Source organism: Struthio camelus, chromosome Z (genome assembly GCF_040807025.1).
Source record: "Struthio camelus isolate bStrCam1 chromosome Z, bStrCam1.hap1, whole genome shotgun sequence".
In the NCBI taxonomy this organism is placed as follows: domain Eukaryota; kingdom Metazoa; phylum Chordata; class Aves; order Struthioniformes; family Struthionidae; genus Struthio; species Struthio camelus.
The window spans coordinates 36,947,433-36,965,970 of NC_090982.1; the positions used below are offsets into that span (position 1 = coordinate 36,947,433).

The following is an 18,538-nucleotide window of genomic DNA, read 5'->3' on the forward strand; positions in this document are numbered from 1 at the left end:
ACTTGGATCACTCTAGAGGACGCACTTACTGGAGCTAGAGGCTGGCACCTACTAGCTCCCGCAGCCCATCTCCCTGCTAGCACCTGCTCCCAGGCAGCACCGTCTCGCTTTGCGGTGCTGCCGCTGAGAATACTTCTCCTGAAGCGCTGCTCCGCGGCTCAGCGCGCACAACTTATCTGTTGGCTCCAAGCTCCACCACTTTTAGTTGCTGCTCATTTAAGCTGCAGCCATACAAGAACTTACGTATGTATGCGAGTTAGACTGCTGCTGCCCTGGAGTGCGCAGTTTTTCCTGACCAGACATTTCAAAATAGCGGACCAACATGTCTGTACTACTTCAGAAATTCATCATCATGGGCAGAGGGAGAGAAATCTGAAAAACAGATCGATTTTTTCCCCACTTCTCCCACCATTAGCTAGAGTTCTGTTAACACAGTACTGTGCAAGATGTAGCACAAAGTGACACCCGGACACTAGGGTCAGGTTTCATCTTTATAGAGCATTATATAGCAATAGCTTCTTCTCTTCCTCTGCCTGCAGGCTTTTCGAAGTCACTTAAAGGAAAAAAAAAAAAAAGTCTAAAAATAGCTGTTGAAACCAAGAAGCTAGATTTCCCATGTTGTAATTTAAGTCTGCCTTAATGCAGAAGGGCGTCCGCATTTGACAATCCTAGAACAATCTCCCTCCCCCAAAACAACGGAAGTAGAGTTACTAAGTAAGAAGCATACCCGAAGATATTTCGGACTTCCCCAGCACAGGTAACCAGTACTATCCATTCTTATACACCAGAAGTCTACAAAATAGCAGGACTGTGCATATGCCTCTGTACGACATCACACACGAAATCCGTAACTCAAAAGCTGCAGTGATTCTAAAATACTTGATTCCTGCAGCTAAGAAAGCTCACCCTGCCATATACAGTTAATATGAAAACAACAATAAGTTTTAACACTACAAACGGCTCATCTATGCCAAGGAGGACAACTACAAACCGAAATAAGTTTCTAAGGTCAGATGGCAAAGAAAGTTCTCATGTATTATAGTAATAGCCAGTATGAAGCGACATTTCCGAAGTCAACAGCACCTTTTCTTTTGCAGAAAGTGACCCTCATTTTTCAAAACAAGATGAGATTTAGAGAGGGGAGAGAGAAGGAGGAAAAAAGCCTTAAGATTTTTATCTCTATGGTTATTCCCACTAAGCCATTACACAGGCACGTACAGACACGCCTCGCTAGCAGCAACAGGACCTACCGGGGTTGTTTCATAGAGGAAACCTTGCAACTCTGTATCCTATTTTGGGACCACCTTCAGATTGCAACTTGATTCAGATACTGCACTGACTAAGGCATTATTTCTCTTTCCTCCGCCCCTCCCAAGTTCAGTGAGTCATTTGCAAATAATACTCTAATGCATCTGAATATTAAGTGTATACCTTTCTGGAAGGAAGGCTGGACTAGAAAGAGCTCTCATACGGCTCTATCAAATCACTGACATAATGCTCAACTCCACAACTAAAAGCAAGAGGATGAAAAATTTAACTACAAACACAATAGAAAAAATTGTCCCCAAAATTCCTTTTGTGATACATAATTACTTACTTATTTTTGGTAAAAAGAGTAGCTCAAGTTTCTGTTGTGTGGCTTTTCATATGCAATGAAAAAACAGCTTCCCCAAACAAAAGTTTAAGAAAAATCAGGTAAAGAGACATATTTTTAAAAATACAGATGTTTAAGAGAAAGTCACGAGTCGATAGCATACATTAAAAAAATAGCCAAGCACGTGCACTGCCAGCTTAAAACAAAGATTTGTCGTGCATTAGAGATTTCAAAGACTGAAACGCAACTTCATTGGAAATACCTGCATCATTGACCTACTTAAGACACAAGCTGCTGCGCAAGATAGGCAGTGTCAAAGTGTTCCAGAAACGGCAATATTGTTCTAACAAAGTATGTATTCTCAATAAAACAGTTCCTGCTGTTCTGAAACCTCAATGTACAGGAAGTTAAGCTGTCTCTTCAGAAAGGACTTGCTTATCACTCTAAGAAACACTGAATTGTATTCCCTTTGTACCCACAAAAGGTTCAAGGCATTTACTGCTAAAAAACCAAAAAACCCCAACCACATACACGCCAACCACACGCGCCCATTTGGAAAACGCCCTTTGGGTCACATCTCAGTCTCGGTTAAATCATCTAGAGTTGGCTTAATCACAGGAACGCCAAACTATTTCAGATTTACAGTGGTCATGAGTTGAAGCGATCCATGCATACAACAGCATGAGGCTCCCCTGCATCGATAGGCATCTAGTGAGCAGAAAAGCCTAGAATAAAGGCTAGTCAAATTTATACAATACGAGTGGTTTTCCCCAACGAGTTTTAAGCCGAGTTGCACATACCTGCAAAGGCAAGGCAGGTTCATTTCAGTGCCGCAAACACAAAGCTACTCGCAAAACCGTAAGCGACTCGCGACTCCCGTCTATTAAATATAAGAGAAACTTTATACGTCTCGATCCTCAGGCAGTGCCTCGCTATAGGGAAGTGCCCAGGCCACGTGACGAGCATGCTCCGACACCAGATAACTGGCAGGGCGGCAATGACTCCTAGTTACAGCAACAGCAGCTGGGCAAAACTCTGCTCTCCTACAGGGCACGGCAAACACCTACAGCATGCTGTCTGCGGTTGCACTTCCACACAGCCCCCTACACGGGGCACGCAGCACCGGCAGGACGCCGCTTGCAAACCCCCGTCTGCCGAAGATTTAGAGAACTTAACTTATGAACAGAACGACAACCCTGAGTCACCTACTATTCAATCCGATTCAAAAGCACGCTAACAAAAGGCATTTAGAAGTGCTTTGCGGCGTAACCACTTCAGTGTGTCGCTCCTGTAATTTTTGAGGCATCTTCTTTGCTTACAACGTCGCCGTTTCTTAAAACTTCAAAAATGCTCCAGTGCAACAAACTGGGATAAACGCAAAGACTTCTCGGACTAGACACCCTCCTGTTCTGTGACGAACAGGGAATACTGCCTGTATATTACACTCACCGGCATACCATTATTATACTTTATAATAATGTAGATTTGGTACGTTCTGCTGTAGGCATATATAGCCACACATACTACATACTGTAACACAGTGGAAAAAAAAAAATCACTAAAAATAGTTTAGTACTTTTAAGCTTCACGCCCACAAAACCAATTCACTCAAGTCCATAGGAGATGGCAGGAGAGGACTGGGATGTTATATCCCGCCTCTCCCAGTTTGTTACTTAGGACGCAGTCAGACAAACTACTCGGGTATATCCGGGTTCAGCGGGTAGCCTCTTGGCTGCTCGTTCCCAACCCCTCTTCGGCCTCAAGTTACCCCTCTTCTCAGCTGTATCCACTGCACTATTCCTCTGCCAGTCCCTTCTGTGAAATGGGAGCATTTCACTTGCTCTTAGACCAGGCTATTTCCCAGCACCGGCCAAGCAACTGGGCAGGTAAACTGGGAAGCTGTGGGAGCGCAGGTGGGGCCAGCCCTTGCCCTGCGTCCCCCGGCCACTCCTGGGGGTGCAGCGCTGCACCCCTGACCACATGCCTACCCACAATTAGCTTCAAGAACTATGCAAATTAGCACAGATAACTGACAGATTCTTAAGGAAGTAGAGGAGCTAACAGATGGAGACTTCGATTACTAACAGGTTCCCCCCACCCCCTGGAGAACTGATTCACCTACAGCACATTTACTCAGTTATTCTGACTGCAAAATTGCTTCCGCCAGTTGGCGTCAATGTACTCACGCATCTGCTATTAATCCTCCTCCCTAAAAACACTGCTTTTTATTTGCTCTTAAGTATATTTTACACTAGAAACATCCTTCCTAATACATTTGAAATTCATTTCACGTAATACAAATTATGTTCATTAAGAACTACTACCCTGAATTTGCAAAGCACAGTCACGTTGGCTAGTCAATGTGACGAGCCAAGTGAAAACTAAGTAGAACAGTATTTTCTCCTACTAAAATCATAAGCTTAAAAACCCAAAGTATATCAAAAGGCATGAAGAGTCATAGGAATGGAGACCAATTTTTAAGCCCACCCAGGGCATCTAACAGCAGAGATGGTATGGGCTGCCACTGATGTTTCTCCCAAAAATCTCCCTGTGCTGCAGTTCTCCGTGCTACCTCTGCTACACCAAGACTCGTTTTGTTTAACACGCAAGGACTCTGCGGCATATAAAATAAGCCATTTTCAAGAGAGGAGTGCACACAGTCGTAAATCTGCTCTGCGCTTGTATGCAAGGCAGCAAAGATTTAAATAGCATGACATTTTTGCCCAATTTATCCTCACAGTCAGTGTATTTGTTAACCTTTCTGCTTCTAGGGGGAAAAAAAAAATTCAAATACATTACAACTATATAGCTCACAGCAAAGCTATCTGCTTCTCAATTTGAGGCCGCTTGAAAAGCGGTACCTTTTACTGCACTATCAGGTGTGTTGGCAACATCTCTCATCAACCGCTGCCCTGCCATTATCTAGCGCCTGAACTAGGGTCGGCCTTTACTAAATACAAAAATAAAGTTATAACTCAATGATAAAATTGTAGTTTTAATCAAAAGTTCACCTCTAGCTCTTCCTACTGGACTTTGTTCACAGGACTGACTGGAGAGCTTGGTTCAGAAACTAGCTACCACTAGAGCACAAGGCAACCCCCCTCCCCCCAAAATCTGAAAACATGCCATTTTAAGCTCACAAAGCCACAGAGACAGCATTTGCTGCTGACTTCCTATTAATTTTCAGTTACAGTTATGTTCCTAGACTATGATTTCTGCCTTTGAAAGTCTCTCATCCGTGAGTTATGTTAAGGACAAACTATACTAACAAAGAAAATTTGTTCTGGGGGAAAAAAACACAACAGAGAAGGGCTCTGCATATGAAACTGGACTGGCCCTTCATCACATACAGCATGCCTACACAGGGAGGATGGCAACCACTCGTCTGAGTTACGATTTCACCATGTAAGAGTTATTCTGCTGTTAATTTACTCCCCAGGCGGACACTGTTTCGAGGCGCCGCCTGTGCGTGAGGCAGCTAGCCGTCAGAAGTAGAGCAGGGGGCCCAAGCCACAGAGGATTTCTGAGCACGCTACAGAGTTAGTTGTGGACCAGTTATTGCAACTTCCATATGCAGACATGGCCCAGATTCACCTACCCTCAGCGCAGGCGCCTTCAGCAGCAGCGCCAGGCTCTGTACCCCATCCCTCTGCACGGGCAGCTCTGCAGGGAGGGGGCTCGCGCACTGCTGGGAGTCAGGCACCAAGGGCTGCAAACATCCGCGCTTTTAACATACGCCCTAAATGCTGTGTATTGCCTACAGCATAGCCAACCTGGCCATTTCTGTACGACAGCTTTGTTTCAATTTCGTTTTTGGTTCTATCGGCCTTAGAGGAGAAAGGTAGATGCCCATGCTTACTACAGAGATGAATTTCATTTTATTGATTCCCACCAAAAAAAAAAATCTATTGAGTCAATAGAGAACAATTAAGGCACCAATTCAACGTTTTCACTGATGATTTAAAAAAAAAAAAAAAAATCGAAGGAACAAAGAATACATATGAAGTCAACTCATTTAGCTTAATTTCATATTTGCTGAACATCGATCAAATACAAAAAGGTTTTATTGGTACGGTCACACTTTTAGAACATAGACAGAGGCATAAAGCACACCTTTAATTAGAAGGATATTTAAAAGCACCAATCAGACTGTTGACAACAACTAGGCAGTTATACTTCTGAAGACAGGTTTGCAAATGAGCACTTCTGTATCTGACACCTAGCCTCCAGGCCCCCCCTTCCTACTCTAATGCAGATTTAATCAATTTAACCCAAATTAAGTGAATAAATAACTTACTGTAAGAGCTATAACAAAGGGAGGAGAAAACAAAATGATTACTGAAAAATATTCCTAAATTTTTTTTTTAAATTATTGAACAATCTCAAAAGGCGAGTGGTTGACGTTCTGCTACATGAGTCATTTAGCACTAAACTAGATAGAGCATTAGAAAAAAAAAAAAAGGTGGAGGGGGAGAGGACCCAGAGATGAACAGTCATATCTTGGCAAAGAAATTAACAGATGAATGAGCAGATCTTTTCCTTTTTTTTAAAAAAGGATTCTGTGGGAAAGAAATCAAAGCCTTTACTGTATGTTAAAAAATTATATCACAAAAAATAAAATTGATCCAGTAATCATGGCAGGAATTTGGAATAACGCAAAGGCTTTTTACTCACTTTACGGATCATTAATTTTATTACTAGCTATTTAACAGGAATAATTAGTTTAATTGTTAAAAACCAAGATACACAAGTATGAGATAGGAAATTCGGGTTTTGATCTTGCTTTTGCCACGGCACCTCGACTTTTGAGTCTCCAGACTCAAAAAAAGGCATAATGTTGCCATCAACATTCTGCCTTGGAAAACAAGTGACTAATCAGTGCTGATTATTTTAGGCAGTGATAAATTTAAGAAAACTACACATCTGCCTCTGCTTTCATTGTATTCTATCAAAATAAAGTCACATATTAAGTATTTTAATGAACTTCCTCTCCAAAGGCCTACTTTTGCTGCCTTAAAGAAATCTCAAACCAAGGCTCATTTTTTCCTCTCTAAATAAGAAAATCTTCAGATGTTTTATTCACTGATCCAAAAAGGAGGGTCCAGTTTTAAGTTAATTTTGTATTTGATGGTAAAAATCACAACATTCTTCTTTTTAAAAGGAATCTTTCCAATCATTTGCTTTTTGCTACATGGAATGAACACAGTAATTAAGCAATCTTTTGCAGGTCAGATAGTAATATAACAGATTGCTTCTCAACTACCACTATCATTTTAAGACAAGATATATATTAATGAATGCTTGTCTAGGTGGGGAAGAGTGAATGTAAGAAGCTATAGTAGAACTAACACACATGATGGCTGTTCATAATCCACAGACACTACTCCTCCACTACAAATGTGGAAATTCTACCATCCACAGCGGGAGTTAGTGTGGGATACCTCCTGAGTTTTATGTACTCTTACTAGTTTCATTTCTTCATCTCAGCATGGTCTTCTGTGTTTACACAGCGTCTGCAGCATGCTCTGCAGCTCTCCAATAAAACACCATTTTGCAACCTTCTTAAAACCCCTAATGAGTACAGTAAGAGTCTTATTTATGGAATATACCACACATGTAGTGGTTATACACGTCAATGTTTACTTGTCTGCTGTAGCCTAACCCAAGTTAATACAAAAAAAAAAAAAAAAAAACAACGAAAAGCACTTTCAAAAAAACCTGCCTTCTTTACTACAACTAGTCAACAACACAACTATGTAGCCATGTCAGATAGCATTCCTTTTCTTACTGAAGAAAAGCTCGTAACAGATTTACACAAGTCACTAGACTCCCATATTTTACTTTGAATATATTTTCTTGTGCCATAACAGAATTTTAGAGAGCCTAATCATTTTTCTCAGAAGAGCTAGACTTAATAGTTAAGGCATAAGAGCACAGATGAGAGGCAAAGGCCTTGCAGAGGAGAGAAATTGCACAGGGAAAAAAAGAAAGGTAAAGCAATACAAAACATGGCTTGGAAGGAGAACTGACTTACTAAACTAATGCTGACCTACAGCAGTTACTGGCAGAAAAAAACACCACATCCTATTTACTGATGCAAATTTTTTTCAAGTATGCCACCATATCAGAAATCTGCATTTCCTTGCAAGTGTTCTGTGTCAAACACTATTAAATCAAAAGCAGTCTGTTATTTTTAATGAGCCAGAAAAAAACAAACAAACATAGTGGCCATTAATCAACCAATGACCCTGCTGAAATGCCAAATTTTCAGTTTAAACAAAAAAAATCCGAAGAAAAGAATACTGACATTTTAAAGTTGGTTGTGTGGACAAGCAACAGTTGAGTTGAACAAGGCCTCTCAAACTTCTATCGTAATCTTTGTTTTGCATCTAGGAGGAGTGATGGTTTTTCTAGTCTGAACAGCCTCCTACAATGTTGTTCAATATCCTACACAAAGGACAGATTAAAGTCATAACTGAATGAAACTGAAGATCTTTAATTCCTAGTTTGACTTGGAATCTTCTTCAAACATCACTTGAAGACGGTGAATTATGGAACTAGAAAGCTGTTCCAGTGATTAAGCTCAGTGTTAAAAATATGCACCTTCATTTCAATCATAACTCGGAGCAGAGTTGTATATAAACTTTATTCCCCCCTCCCCCAAATTAACATTTTTCTCCTTTCTCAAACAACCCTCTCACAGCTCCCTCACTCTTTCAGAGGCAAGGGGGCCTTTCACTGTTACTTTCATTATGCATGGTATTCCAAGTAAAGAGATACAAAATGTTCTCATGCCTTTTAAAATTAATTTAGGTTTGGTGGAAACTCTTCCTGCTTCACAATCTATCTTCTCATTTTTGCAATCCAAGTATTTCACTTGTTTTCAAAAAAAAAAAAAAAAAAAAAAGCCAGCCTTGTGTATGTATCTACCTTCTGTAGGATGATTTATCTGGCCAAGCTCAGCTCTTCGGACAGGAATAAAAGATACTGGGGGAGGGAGGGACTGCCAATTTAGAAAAAGTGAACCCCAAATCAGTAAACATCTCCTTCCTCCACCCTTCCCCTCCCATTAACTCCAGAAATTTACACTATTTGCTGCGGTTAAGGCTTAAGGTGATATTAGCTGAAGTTCCCAATGTTCTTTCATCTTATTGCCAATGTTTAAAGCAAACAGAGCAATCGCCCTCAAGGTGTGTCAAGCTGCCACGTACTCAGAGGAGAGAGGGGGAAGAGAAGTGACACAGGCAAGTCCAAGTAACCCTGTTGAGCTGGGAGGAGACAAACCATCAGTCATCCAAAGGGATGCGCACTAAGTGCTTACATACTAATAGAGTTATTGACCCACACTTGTCAAGAGAACAGCATTACTCCTCTTGGAACCCAGTTAAGAACGGAGGCCGTTCTGCCTGCATTGGCCAGATCTCTATGTGAGCCTGGCTCAGCCTTCAAACATCATCCCTGCCTACCTCTTGCTTTCTCATCCCTTCTTCAAGAATATTGTTCGTATCTCTGCTTCCTTCCTCCACGTACATACCATGAGAGAGAGAGAGAGAAAAAAAATCTCTTAATATTGCATTCTGAAACAGCCAGGGTAGTGTTTCCTTCCAGCAGATGTTAGCAACGAGAAGTATTAAAAAAAATAAAAATCTTACCACCGTAAGCTGGCACAGTAAGAAATTACAGGTTTCCCCATTGAGAGCATTATAATTCTGCTGTCACGTTACCCCTACAGTATTTGCTTATCCACACTGAATGAATACTTTTGTGGACAAAGACCTAGTCTAAGAGAATTAAAGGCAGGGGGAGGGAAGGAGAAGAAATGAAGTCATGTACAAGAAAAAGCATTTGAAAACAGCACCAGTGGTACAGATCAGAGCTATACAGTCTCCAAGCAGCACCTCTTATACACTGTTTTATAAGTTACCCACTTGCAAGCAGGTAAGGAAGAGGGGGACCCAACCGCCCCCAAACCTTAACACACACACACACACACAAAGTACTACCTTCCTTCGCTACCTCTCCACCCTTCTGGCCTAAAGAAAGGCTGCCAAAAAACTAAGGAAGCCTGAAAAATAAACAATGCTTCGACCATGGTATTTCTCATGCCAAAACAATCACTGGATATACAGTACCTCTGCTGATAAACTTAAAAGGTCTCAAGTAACACAGCCATATGAAATGCAACACTTCTGCTTCCTCGCTATGAGAGGAATGCTGCTGCCACACCAAACGAGAGTCTCTATAAATATAAGCATGAAGACTCAAGTGTTTCTCACATCACTCAAAACTGTTTGTTCACTTGGAAAAAGGAAATGCAAGTTTCTTTATTCGAGATCAGCTACAGGACAGCCAACGCAGCAGGCAATCTTTTTGTTCCACATACAATGAAGCTGTAAGCAGCCCTTGCAGCTCCTTGCATCATGATGATATATACTGAATGTATACTTCAGAAGTATAATTCACGGAAGTTGTCTTAGGTTCCTTCAAGACCTCTTTTGTAAACTACACTGATCGAGACTGCAGAATAAGTCACAGGCACAGTGAAATGAATTACAAGGCTTAGATCATGATGGATTTAACATCAGAAGCTTCCATGCTTAGTCTTGGCAAATAGCTTTACCAACATCACTTAAGCTGTTCTCCATGACCTGGTGTCTTATTCTATTCTTTCGCCGATAACTAAGTTACCTGTCAGAGTTTTCTCTTGGCAAGTATTTATTTCCATAGACCACAAGATAAATACGTATGACTTACTGCGAAGGATCATCCTGGCTCCAAGCGTTATTATGGAGAAACATGACAGATCGGTAAAAACTCCAAACATAGAAATCCACAACCTTTACAGGTACTAACAGTGTCAGAAAAGCCTAGGCATACTGGCACACGTTCCTCTCTAAAACACGAGCATGGTCTGGTAAACATTTCACTTTTAAGACCATGCTTGTATTTTAACGCAGTGGGACCTTGCCCTTGGCAGGGATCACAGCCATCCGGAGACCCTAAGCAGTAAGTAGCAAAACAGCTTCGTTTCCTCTTAGAAACTGCTGTGGCAGATGAATAAGAAACAAGAATTAAGTAGACAAAGGTTTCAGAAAGATCATCTTAGCCCAGACTAGCACTCTGATTTTATAAACTTAAATCTGCAGATCTGTGGATTTTGAGAAGATATATTATTTCCTTAGGTTTGATGGAGACTTTTTCCTCTTTTCCCAGTTAACTGGAGCTCCTGAAGAGTTTTGCAGCCACTTTTAAAGAAAAGATCGCAAAGGCTTTGAAGTATATACTTTCGGCAAATACCTGCATGCTTACCTTTACAAACTTTCTGGTGAGCCTTCTTTTTGCATGCTACAGAAATGCTGGCAAACTCCACAGTTACTGAATATTTATGTTGTAAAACACAGTGGAGTCCTCTCTGCTCAAAAAGCTTGTGCTGCCTTCACATTTCTTAGTTCTGTTTTGTACATTATTTAATACCATCATAGTATTTCATTAGTATAATCCTTTCCAGTGAAGGTCTGGAGATGAGTCACTAGGGTTTTGCTAGAAGATACAATCTAGTCTGCATGTAGCACTGACTTAACTAAATCAACACAAATGACAAGTGAGCATCAACTGCTTTAACTGACTAAATTATCCAACTGTTGTAATGTGGCAATTCAGTTTACCATGCAAAGTTTTCCTATATTAAATGAGATCACATCTCCTAATGCCACAGAAATCCTGTGTACTTCTGGAAACCAACAGTTTGTTTGTCAGCAGATTCAAGCGGTGGTGGTGTAAAAAACAATTCCTCTGCCTGGCATATACATTTTTACCTAAAGGTTAAGATTAAGATTTAAGAAACATATATTTAGATCAAAGTCATGGTTGCTCTTTAACATGGTTCTTCATCATGGTTGCTCTTTCTCAATTAAAAGAAAGGGCTGTTAAAGGGGGTTCAAGCTCTTTAAATTCATAATTTTACAGAAGTTGTTAGCGAAAGCAAAGCGCACAAGATATACTTGTTCAAACCAGCGTTTGAATACAGACTCAAATCCCAACCCAGCCCAATATAATTCCTTGTTTTGCCCACCCCTCACAAAAACACCAAGTATTCTGTTATTTGAAACTCAGGGTGTCTCCAAATACAATAGAGATGCCAGACTTTCCCTTTGCTGTTAAACAGCAAGTCAGCAAATACACTTTGTGCGGGAACCCCTTTCTTCCCAGCTTCCACCTTGAGTCCTCTTCCATTGTGCAGGCTGAATACAGAGCAAGTGGAGGAGCAGGTAAGAAGAAGGAAAAAGGAAAAAAAAAAAAAAAGCCAAGAAATGAGTAACTCATCTCATCTGCAATCAAGCTCCACTAAATCTTGCTAAAACAATTTAAGATGTTGCTGTTCCAGCTTTCCATCCTGCGCCTGTGTGGGACACTGCTGCCTCTGTAGCAGAGTCAGCAGATGGGAATGTGCTCCTGCCTCGCAGTTGCCCCAGGTCAGCCTAAGTCAAATCAAAGGATATTCAGGAATCACAAGATTTGCTGCTGCTGCTAGCTCAGGGCTCTGACTGGACGATCAGCTCCTAGCTTAGATGTTCGAGAGGGCACACAGGAGGTGAGACAGGAAGAGACAGCAAAGTCAGTAGGCATCTTGCCAAAAAACAGCTACTGCGTTTGTCAAAATGCTGCAAAACAGAACAGAAGTTACCAATCTTTTCACGTCACCTTTCTTCAATTCAGTAACATACGACCGTGATACAGTAACAGCGCCTCCACTTGCAAGGTATCCTTGCTTCCTAAGCGGATTCGATTTCCCGTTTCTCCTAGGAAAGCAGAAGTGATGGCTCATATGTTAGTTAGGTTCAGTGTGAAGGCCAGATATGGCTGCTATCCTTTTATGCACAATAAGCAGTTACTTCCCCAAAGCCGCCTTTGTCTGCCACTCAGTCACAGCGCACTTGGTGTAAGGTATTCATTATGCAGGCTCTCTCCAACAGACACCCCTTCTCTCCCAAACAGGCCGCGAGAACTGTGCATGGTGAATTGCTTTCCGCAGCTGGGTAATTAATGAAGCCTATTGTATCCACATCAGCAGTGTGGTTATCTCGATTCATCCAATACTTCCCATGCAAATGGATCAGATTGCCACATCCTTCAAGTGCAATGTGTAGGGTTAATTTCTCCAGAAAACAGCTGTCACAATAAGCATAACCACTTCACAAGCACCAATACAAATCTTGCAGAATCCCGTGAATTTTCAGAATAAATTAGTTTCTCAAACCACTGTTTCTTTAAGGATTTTGTGTGTTCCACAGTGCAGAAATCAGTTCCAACCGATTTCCTTTGCACTGTTTAACTGGTGATAGTGAATTGTGTACTATATCAAATAGCACTATGAATTCTTCAAGAAATACACACTCAAGACTCTGTAAAACTGAAAAAAAAAAAAATTAAGGATTTTTACTACTTGATACTATTGTCAGTACCATAAATTGCTAAAGCTCAAATTAGGATACAGTTGAAAGTCACAAACAATACAGACCCTTAAGACGAGTCTTTAGGTACTGACTTGTCGTTTTACTAAAAATGGAAATGGGGATTTCAGTCTGTAAGCATTACAATTCCAAAAATAAACCTGGGAACCAAGGCAGACAGGTTCTTCTATACTTTACTTTCTAAATACTATGCTACCAGTTTCGTTTGCTCATCTCCAAACGTGGCCATTCTCTCTTGGAAGGCTGCCCTAATTCTTCTTTCCAAGGCCTTGTTGCTAGGGTTGCAGCTGCATGGCCAATTCCTGTTGAAATGCAGGTCTTTGGAGGGGGGGCACAAAGGCTTTCATTATCTTCTTCTCAGAGCACACAGAGAGAATAGAGCATTCCCCCCTTTCCCCCCCACCAGAAAGGACTTGAACAAACCCAGCCACTCAATCATGACTATTTACATATGAACAGTTGTGCAAGGAATCCTGTGCCCTTACAGAACCGCATGCGACTACCATGGGTTATTCCAAGGCGGAGAAGTGCTCTTAGGACACTGTTCATGGATGATCCCCTCCTTTACTCCTGATTTGATGGAAAGCTACCATTAGGGTACGGCTTAAGAACTAGCGAGATTACATTTGCTTAAAATCAGTAAGAGCATCTCCAAATATTTCTAACTTTCAAAAAAAAAAAAAGTACCATTTGAAAATCCTGCCCTTTTCCCGCATATACACACATACCAGTTTAGGATATAATTACCAAATCAGGACACAATACTGCGGTCAAAGGCATTGTTCACTCATGCTAAACTGCTTTCCAGGTGCTCAGTTTAAATCTTCTCCACAGAAACACTAACATAGAACTGCTAGTTGTAAGGCAGAGAGGGATAAGGATAGTGTTTCCAATCAGAACATTTTGAAAAAAAAAGAAAAAGTGAAAAGAAAACAAGAAAAAAGCCACACAATAATTTGTTTCTTGGAATGGTTTTGGTAGTCTTGCTTGTAAATACCAACATATTGTCAATCTTTATAGAAGTTGCTTAGCATTTGCACAGTGTCAGAGGAAAGAAAAATAGTTAAAAGTAATTAGTGTTCATTTTGGACCCCTCTTTTTCTAAGTGAGAAATTCACCGTTGAACAGCAGGGACAAAAAAAGAAGAGAAATTAACTCTTCATGAGAATTCTGAGTATCAATGCCTAACAACTCATGAAACATGTTTTTTGAAGTTACAGGCAAATATTTAGTTCACGGGGGAAACAGGGAAGAAAAATAACATTTCAAGGAATGCAACCTGAAACGATCATTAGTTTTGCGTTAACAAGTATAATCAGAAAGTCCACAGGATGTAAAAGCATTCTAATGTAAGCTGTCAAGACCGTCACTCGGCAAAACATGGAAAAGAAACCGCAGTTTTTCTAGGCCTGTTATTTTTCAGGTCCTACGATACCTTAATTGCAGAGATCGACTAATTATCACAGAATGCTATCAGATTAGCCGTTCTCTACCTGAGAGTCTATTTCTTTAGAAGCAGAGGAGAAAACGTTTGCAATTTACTCTAGCTCAGAGGCACCCGAGTCTCTATTAAAGGCGACGGCAATCGCTGTGGTTGCTGCCCGTAAGATTACCAGAGTCTCCTGACAAGGTTACGCGCTATCACTCACTCTCTTAAACAGTCAGCAGATGATTACTTCCAGATACAGATACGGTCTAAAACAAAAAGGCCATTACCTGTCCCATAAGCTAGCTGACACCTGTGATCCAGCTCTGGAAAGACTACAGACAGAAGGGTGATGTTTTACTGTGTTGAGACGGGACATACGCAGACAGTCTAGTCCACTTCCTGGTAACCTTGTAAGAAACAGGTTAGATCTTCCCTAAACTACTTCCTCTTACTACTTCTGCTGAGGTCTTAAGCCCCACGTGGTTGTATCTGAATGTGCATAAAGTAAGGTTAATACAAATAGGCCTAATTTCTGCCTGGAAATTTCTGTAAAAGTGTGCATTAAAAAAAGTGCAACATGTTTACACTTAACTGTTGCAGCGCAGTGTAAAGCATTTAATAACCTGGGGGAGAGAACACACGCACAAAAAACAAACAAACAAAAAAGCTCACTAGGTTAAATAAAGAGGTCCTGAACTATGCAAGTGGTATTATATCGGAACCACAATTCAAATGCTTTCAGTGCAACAGAAAGTTAATTGTCCTTCTAATCCAGAATTGGTGATGCCTTAGCTTACAACTGTGGGCTTTCTTCCATACGGATGTTTCATATAATTAAAGTGGGAATACAACAACAACAAAAAAAAGGAAGTGTGCCACGTTTACTTTTAATATGGCATTTTAATACTTGATTCCACCTGCTCTTTTTCCTCAGCCTACTTTCATACCTCTCTCCCCATCTCCTGTTGTATGGATGTATAATCTGGATGGCAGAACAATTGCTGGGGAGAACTTCAGTTTCTGTGTTAAAGGCATATATTTGCCAGAAACAAAAAATAAAATAAAAAAAAAAAATGTATTTCACATTAGGCAGCACACAAGCCAAAAGTAACTGGAGGAATACAGAGGCGTACGACTCAGAAGGGGTAGAGAAATACACAGTGGTATTGAACTAACTACAGTTCTTGAACATGTAACAGAATGAATAATACTGTCTGCTATTTGCCAAAAGAGACTGCATCTGCTTTTTAGATTGCTACTACGTTCATTTTTGACGATTTCAAAGTAATGTACGCGTGTGTGTACAAACACATTTATATCAAGTAGTCTGGTTGCTTTAGTGAGCTGTGCGCCAAGCTATCAGCCTCAATGACTAAGACTTCAAAACAAATGCTGACAATGATTTGACTCCCTTTGCAATATGCTGGTTGCCCAGATAGTTATAAAATTTAGACCAGGAGCAACAGTCAGTGCATACTGGTCAACAACTTTCACTCATTAAGTCTGCACTGTTACTTTGATGGGGGAAGAGGCAAGGTGCTTTGGATTTCTGCAGTTCTAAAAACAAACTGCTAAGAAACACTTTCTTCTGCTTTTTGGTGAATAACCTATTTTACTGTAATATCGAAAATGCAACATCTCAAAAAAGAAATACTTTTTTTAAAGTACAAATACAAGCAGCGTGACAGTGAAATACCAAAAAGCCTTACTCAGAAATTACTGCTTTTAATTTCTGAAGAGAAGGATGTTCTTCTTTTTCAGAACTGCTTGTCCATGTTGAAAACACCCTCAGAACATAATCAGTTTCTGGAAAACAAGCTACAGTAGCCGGATATATATGGATGCTCTCATTTTAGGATTCTAAACTATTTGAAAAACACTGTGAAACAAAAAAATGAACAAAAAATCCACCTTCCACTAACTTCACATCGAGTTATCAGTTTAGTTACAATTGCATTTCTAATTCCACTGTAGAAGCTGCTGCTGGTAGACAAACGCAGTATGACTGTGTTAAACATTTATAGGAAGCAAAAATATACCAATCTCTATAGACTGGAACAAACGTGGGCTCTTGGTATAGTTTGTTTTTACAGGCCTTTGATACAGCCAGTCGAGCACTTGCTGTGACAAAGCTTCAGACCTGGGAATTCGATGCTGGTTTACCAGAGGTTACTAATCACACCAGTGCGATCCATTACACGAACAAAGAGCATCCAAGAGCTCTGCATTAACACTGCGTGCTGAGCCATATGCTTCGAAAATGGCACTACTGTCAGTTTTTGCAAAGCTGGTGATTTTTTCCAGGGTTTTAAAATGAGAAATAGTTTTCTGCCCCAACTATTCCCACAACAGACTTGGGAACAACACGGTGTTATTAAGCTTAACCTTCTGGGCAGACCTGATTTTTTACCAGTCGAGGTACTACCACAGCTACTTTGAGACACAAGCAGCTGAAAGGGACAGGTAAAGGCAGAAGAGTGGCAGGAAAAGTTACAGGGTTATACTGGGGGAGGGGAGGGAGAAGAGAGGAGCAAGAACAGAGCAAGAGAAACCATACCCTTGAAAGAGGCCTGAAATTTAGATACAAAATAAAAGAACCAAGTGGGAGCGTCATTTAGTTTTTAAACAAATAAAAGAAGCAAAAAAGGGGGAAGTATGAGCACTTGTAATGATACCACAACAGATAACCCACTGCATTAGGAAGCTTAGCTGAAAAGGATCTAAATATCCAGAGGCAAAAGATGGTGTAGAAGATATTAAGCAGGCAGATGGAGAGCAGAAGAAAGGATACAGAAACAAGAGAGGCATTGTACTTGAAAGAATGCAACTGATGACAGAGTATTTTTCTAGGCTGATTTATCTAAAGGTAAATAAGATTTTGACAATAAATCACATTTTTTTTCCTGTGACAATTCTGTTAACAATGAGGAACCTGAACTATCTTCTGCGAGTTTGCTTTCCCTGCAAGAAATAAATCAGGCAGTAACATCTGTGTACATCCTAGTCTAGGGATCCGTACTTTAAAATCAGGTGGGACTACACAGACTCACGTCACAGTACAGCCGCCTTCAACTTACTTGTTAAGTCACCGTCCATTAAAAGGTAGAAACCCCTCAACGCAGTCGCACCACAGCTTCTCGTGGCGTTTGGAGCTAGGAGCCTTATATTAGAAGCTTCTTGAAACAGAACTGGGTAGCATGATTTTCAGAAGTGCCAAGAACCCTCCAAGTCCACTAGGTTTTTTGAGGAGCGGGCGACTCAACTGCAGATTTGGCTTACCGTTTTACAAATTAAACAAGTATTCCCCTATTCCCCCACCTGCCCAGTAGTTATTCATGATGCTTCTCCACACTCCAATCCAATCCAAGCTATATTCTAAATGGAAAAATAACTTCTTTTCAGCTACATATAGACCCCATAACCATTACCCATCCACTTCTCTTTGTGGAGGAGTATTTCAGATTTCTACCTCCACATAGTAAAGTCTTCTCAAACAATACTGGCATTAGCTTGAAAACACTACTCTTACAGAGGGAGCTACACTGGCATTACCATCCTCACTTTGAATTCATTCAGATTAAATTAATTTATATTAACTAAAAATAAAAAAAACACACCCACACACAAAAAGTGAAGCCACAGCAACTCCCCCATTACCATTTACCTGCTTGACTCTACTCAGAAAAACAGCATTCCTCTTCTGCCAGTCAATGGGATTTAAGGAAATTACGGCTTGAGGCCACTCTTCCAGTTCTTAAATCTCTGTACCTACCAATGCTCTCAGGATATGTAAAGGCAGTTCAGCAGCTGAATGTAATTCGCCCTCAAGGCTGGCTGGGACAACCTAACTGACAGAATAACTGCTGACAAATACCTAGAATAAAGCCTAACAAATCAGCCTTAAAAAAGCAGTCATACATATTCAGCCAGAGAGGCACAGAGCTATTATACAACAGAAATATAATGGCAGTATTGGCCTGCTCACCCTGCCACTCCCAATTTATAAGATTTAATGCTGACTAGAGTGTCCAAGATTCCTGATAG

General features: G+C 40.7%; 1 protein-coding gene across 13 annotated transcripts in view; it reads right to left on the reverse strand.

Annotated features, from left to right (window-relative positions):
• LOC104150278 (CDC42 small effector protein 2) overlaps positions 1–18,538 on the reverse strand; it is an 86,575-nt gene that overhangs the window by 44,270 nt on the left and 23,767 nt on the right. The window contains exon 1 of one of the 13 annotated variants that reach the window (XM_068927314.1): positions 14,782–14,949. The exons of 9 other annotated variants lie outside the window; for them this stretch is intronic. The gene's annotated coding sequence lies outside the window, so the exon portion shown is untranslated. Of the gene's footprint in view, positions 1–1,250; positions 1,311–2,394; positions 2,548–9,060; positions 9,110–14,781; positions 14,950–18,538 lie in introns of those variants that run through there. 3 more of the 13 variants (XM_068927319.1, XM_009684434.2, XM_068927315.1) reach the window with 3 other exon arrangements.